The sequence below is a fragment of the Phyllobates terribilis genome, unplaced genomic scaffold (genome assembly GCF_046119375.1).
Source record: "Phyllobates terribilis strain yellow unplaced genomic scaffold, ASM4611937v1 Scaffold_4__5_contigs__length_816908805, whole genome shotgun sequence".
NCBI classification, from domain to species: Eukaryota; Metazoa; Chordata; class Amphibia; order Anura; family Dendrobatidae; genus Phyllobates; species Phyllobates terribilis.
In genome coordinates, this window is record NW_027362764.1 from 601752162 (window position 1) to 601758215 (window position 6054).

The window sequence follows — 6054 nt, forward strand, 5'->3', positions numbered from 1 at the left end:
CATGGGTCTAGTAAGCTGTGCCTATGCCCCTAATAGATTGCCCATTTGAGTAAACCAATTTTTAGAAATTCAATGAAAAAGATGATTAGAGTTTAACAAAGTAATATAAGAAAAATGTGCACAGTAAAAAAAATGCAAAACAATTTTTTTTTCATAAAAAGTGTTTTTATTTTTTAAGAGTGTTAAAAAATACATATACCATGTTTCCCCGAAAATAAGACAGGGTCTAATATTATTTTTCGCTCCGAAAAATGGGTTAGGGGGTGGAACAACAATCCACATTTATTCTTGAACAAAAAAAATCAACATTTATGTCATCACACACACACTGCACATGCATATGTATATACACACACTGCGCATACACATGCATACACTAGGGTGACAGTCAAACATTTTTTGTGCAAATTTTTAGGTCTCACCCCTGGGAATAATTCCCTTTGGTGTGATTGTAACATACACAAAATTTTGCAACATTGTTTACTGTTGGCTCAATCATCACAAAACTAACAATTATTTGTAATAAATGAGCAATTTTATAGTAGTTTCCCGGTTTCACTTTTTTAACGAAACCCACTTTATTTGGTTCAGGATAGTCATGGCAATGCTTCTCCACACATTGGAGAAAAAACTGTTTCTGTTCTTCTTGAGTACTCCGTGACAAATTGAATGTACTCCTGAGTGCAATGGAGCGTTCGGCGGCATCATTCATGATTTTTAATCTGGCGACTTTTGAGGATGCATCGATGTAACGTGCAAATATCTCGATGAAGAAAATCTTGGTTTATTTCCAGTGCAACGACCAGTTTTTTTTGTTGGACGACATGAAATGATGAAGCTTCTTGTGTGACACAAGGTCTTCGGCAAGCTGCACGCGAGTTGAGCAAACATCGTTGCCTTCCTTCTATGGAGCCAGTACCATCTCAACCTTTTCTACGGTTGTCAAAAAAAGCCAAACCCACCATAATCTCACTGAGGGACCACAACCACAGGTGTCTGTTGAAAGTTTTTATTGCTGCCTCTGCAATAGGCGCATTGATTCCTTTGTATGCTACAAGTTCTTGCAGTAATGTCAAGTCATTTGGCAGCGATGTGGCTGGGATCTGACAGAGGTACCAAGCCTTTAAGTATAAGTGGACAGTAAAAGTGCAAAATTTAAGGAGATTGTTTAACTCTGTCAAAGTTAAGCGAAATTGGTGACGAAACATGAAGATCTTCACAGTGTACCACTTTGGCCATCCATTGGGCCCAATGGTGGGGGCAGGGGTGGATTAAGAGTAGCCCGGACCCCGGGCAGTTTAGAAGGTCTGGGCCCCCGTCACCCTGGTACCTGATGTATCATGTGACATGTCACATGATCCCCCTTTGATAAATCATGTGATAGGTCATTTGAGTAACGTACAGGTGCTCTGGTGCAGATCTGTAGATGGAAAAAGAGATTGTGGCGAGCTATGCAAGCCACGCAAATTTTTCCCTTGTATACAGCGCTATACATAACACAGCACTATACAAAATAAAGCGGGGGTGGGAGATTAATTTTCCCAAGGGGCTACATGAGACACCGTGACTATTGAGGAGGCCGAACCAATAGGCTGAAATTAATTCTGCTCAATATTAATATACTAATTATAATTATTTTTTTACAATAATTGTATGACTTAATATTGAGCACAATTAAAGGGAACCTGTCATTTCACTTTTATAACTTTCACTGTCCCCATGTCCATGTTAGTGATGCAATGTGCATCACTAAGTCATGCTCTCACTTCGCAGTGAAGCTGTATTGAGCTCACAGCTTCACTGACTGAGAGCATGCACAGGAGTCACAATTCACGGCGCACGCACGGGGACCCAATTCACAATGTGCAAGCGCATAACACATTACCTGCGCTTGCGCAATGGGGGAAAAAGAATGCTGGTAAACATATTGAAACTGCGCAAACGTGGAATAAACATTCAAATTCAATGGGTGGCGACCAGCCTGACTGAATACAGAAAGGAACACCCCTATGACTGAACGAGCAAGTAAGATTATAAGTATATAAAGTGATTTTAGTAAGTCACTATAGCAGTGATTTGCATGGGAAAAGCTCATTGCATCACTAACATGGACCTGGGGACAGTGTAAGTTATAGAAGTGACATGACAGGTTCCCTTTAAGTATGCTGACATCCCCCTATATACAGTATGAGCCCCCACATACAGAATAAGCCCTCACATAACCCTCTACAAACAGTATGAGCTTCCACATAATCCCCCTATATACAATATCAGCCCACGCGTAGTCTCCTAGATACAGCAGGAGGCCCCGCGTAGCCTCCTAGATATAGCAGGAGGCCGCGCGTAGCCATCTATATACAGCAGGAGGCTGCACGTAGCCTCCTAGATACAGCAGGAGGCCGCATGGCGCTCCTCAGATCCAGCAGGATGCCGCACGGCGCTCCCCAGATACAGCAGGAGGCCGCACAGCGTCCCCCATACACAGCGGAAGGCCGCACGGCGCCCCCCATACACAGCGTGAGGCCACACAGCGCCTCCCAGATACAGGATACAGAGGGAGGCCGCACGGCGCCCCCCAAATACAGATGGAGGCCGCACGGCACCCCCCAGATACAGATGGAGGCCACACGGCGCCCCCCAGATACAGAGGGAGGCCGCACAGCGCCCCCCAGATACAGAGGGTGGCTGCACGCACACATATACAGACAAATACATACACGCATAAACACATTTGAAACACAAAAATACATATAAACAGACATCACACAATAATATCTGCACACACAGATGCACTGTGACACACACACACAGACACACTGTGACATACACACACACAGACACACATACCACTCACCATCCCTCTGCTCGGCTCCAGTCGTCCAGCTCCTCTCCGGTGGTAAGTAGCAGTGCAGGACGCACTGCATGACGTCACGCTAGCAGACATGGCCGCACACAGAGCCGTGTCTCTTAGCTGTGACGCGACTGGGCCAGCACACAAGAAAGTTTATAGGTGCAGTGCTGGCCCGGCTGAAAGAAGAAGCAGGGATCCTGTGCAGCTGCTGGGGGAGTGGCCCTGGAAACCATCTGCTGTGACTTTGAAGACTTAGGCAAAAAAGTGAAAGAACTGGGATCGCATGTGGTCTTCTCATCCATCCTCCCAGTGGATGGCCATGGAACAAGGAGGTGGAACAAGATTCTACAGGTAAACAACTGGCTACATCGATGGTGCCATCAGCAAGGCTTTGGATTTCTGGATCACGGAGTGACTTACCTATATGATGGACTACTTGCTAGAGATGGGCTGCACCATACCAAGACTGGAAAACACATATTTGGAAGTCACCTTGCTACACTCATCAGGAGAGCTTTAAACTAGAACATTGTGGGAAGGGAAGCAAAAGGCCAGGGAAAGCCATACAGAGAACAAATACTATTGAGAGCTCTGCTATGAGAAGTGGAAAGGAAGAACAAAGACGAAAAAATCAGAATAATAATATTGGAGAGAGAGAAACCGATCAGAACCTAAGATGTTTCTATACAAATGCACAGAGCATGGGCAACAAACAAGGAGAATTGGAACTACTAACGCAGAAAAAAATGTTCAAACTTTTAAATTCCTATTTTGCATCTCTTATTTCTCTCAGAAAGTAAATCAACATCAACTGATCTTCACTGTACTATTTAAGGAATAGAAGAATCCACACTATCTATAAACATAGAGATAGTGAGGGAACGCTTAACTAACATAAATTAATTTAAGTCTCCAGGTCCAGATGAATTACATCCTAGGGTACTGAAGAAGATAGCAGAGGAAATTATTGAACCACTCTCATTAAACTTTGAAAATTCTTGGAGAACAGGAGAAGTTCCAGAAGACTGGAGAAGAGTGAATGCTGTCCCTATCTTCAAAAAGGGGAAGAAGGAGGACCCAGGGAACTATAAGCCTGTGAGCCTTACTTCTAAGCAGGAAAGATTTTTTTAACAAATTATTAAACAACATGTATGCAAGTACCTTTGTGAGAATGAAGTGACTGATTACCAAAGCCAATATTGGTTTGTAACTAATAGGTCATGTCAGACTAACTTAATTTCCTTCTATGACAGATTCACTGACTGAGTGGATCAGGGAAAAGCAGTAGATATAGTATATCTTGACTTCAGCAAATCATTGATAAAGTATCTCATACCATCCTTATTGGAAAAATGACCAAATATGGAATAGACAAAGCAACTGTTATGTGGATTCATAACTGGCTTAGTGATCAGACCCAAAGAGTGGTCATAAATGGTTGCACATCCAGATGGAAAAATGTCTCAAGTGGGGTACCACAAGGTTCTGTCCTGGGCCCTGTGTTGTTCAACATCTTTATCAATGATTTAGATGAAGGAATTGAGGGTAAACTGATTAAATTTGCTGATGACGCAAAGCTAGGAGGGATTGCAAATATCAGAGAAGAGAGAGGATTCAAAAACATCTAAACAAACTGGAACTGTGGACAGCAACTAACAGAATGGTTTTTAACAGGGAGAAATGCAAAGTCCTACATCTGGTCAAGAAAAATGAAAAAAGCATATACAAAATTGGAGGAATAGGGCTAAGCAACAGCACATGTGAAAAAGACTTAGGTATACTAATAGATCACAGACTGAACATAAGTCAACAGTGTGATGCAGCAGCAAAAATGCAAACACAATTCTGGGATGCATCAACAGAAGAACAGAAGCATAGAGTTTAGATCACGTGAAGTAATTATCCCCCTCTACTCCTCTTTGGTCAGACCTCATCTGGAATATTGTGTCCAGTTCTGTGCACCACATTTTAAAAAACAAACAATGTCTTACGAGGAACAGTTAGAGGATTTGGGAATGTTTAGCTTGCAAAAGAGAAGACTGAGAGGAGACTTAATAGCTGTCTACAAATATCTGGAGGGATGTCGCAATGTACAGGGATCAGCTTTATTCTCATTTGCACAAAGAAAGACTAAAAGCAATGGGATGAAACTGAATAGGGTCCATGAATTGTAGGCATGTGAGTGGTTGTTTCATCAGTATTTTGTAGTGCATTTAATAGTGTGTCTTGGTGCTGGTAAATATGGCTGCCTTTTGATATTTTTTTGGCCTTTCTGGTGAATTACTGAAAATTTAGTTCATCAATTTAAAAAGAGGTTGTTGTGGTGAGATAGCTGCGTTATCTTTAAGTCTCTTTAAACAGACTGAGATAGCGTTCATACGAGAACTTGCCCCTGTTCATTGGTCCATATAAACATGTCATCAATCAGTCAAAAAACAAGAACACGCAAAATGATCATTGATTAAATGTGCCGCCAATAATATGAAAACTGTATGGAAAGGGAATGATCGTATTAATATCATTTGGCCCCCACAGAGCTTGCATCACCCTGCAAAAAGGGCCCTAAATGACTACTGATCGACTTGTTATATCATCAGTTGCCACTCAATATGCCCATGTAAACCCACATTAGTTAATCTTTGTAAAGTAAGATGCTCCAGTCTCCTTTTAGTGACATTTGGTGGAGTTTAGTAGCAATGGGACAATTGGCTGCAGTAGTGTGCACTTTTGGAACTGCTGAGGGATTTATTTAAAGGGTGTATCCAGGATTATATTTTTTTCTATGTATCATAAAATTAACAGGCAGGTGGGTACTAACCTGGCACCGGCACAGAGCGGCTGCCAGCAATTCAGTTGCTCTACGTCAACAGAGCAGCTCTACCTCTTCTGGGCTGCTCTGTCGATTGCCAATGTCATTCTGATTGATAGCCAACTCCGCGCAGTTAGGCAGCGGAGAGCCAGCTATCAATCAGCATGACGTCAGCAGTCATGCCACATCAGCAGAGTGGGAGAGAAGCTGCTGCTCTGTAGACGCGATATCAACAGAAGCTGCTGAATTACCGGCAGGAGCGGCCTGTGACCACTTTGTGCCGGCAGAGACCGTCACTGGGCACAGCAGGTAGGTAGCGTCAACCGGGCTCTTACTTTTTATACCCATAGTAAAAAAAAAACCTAGTCCTCGATAAACCAATGTCTGGGATCAC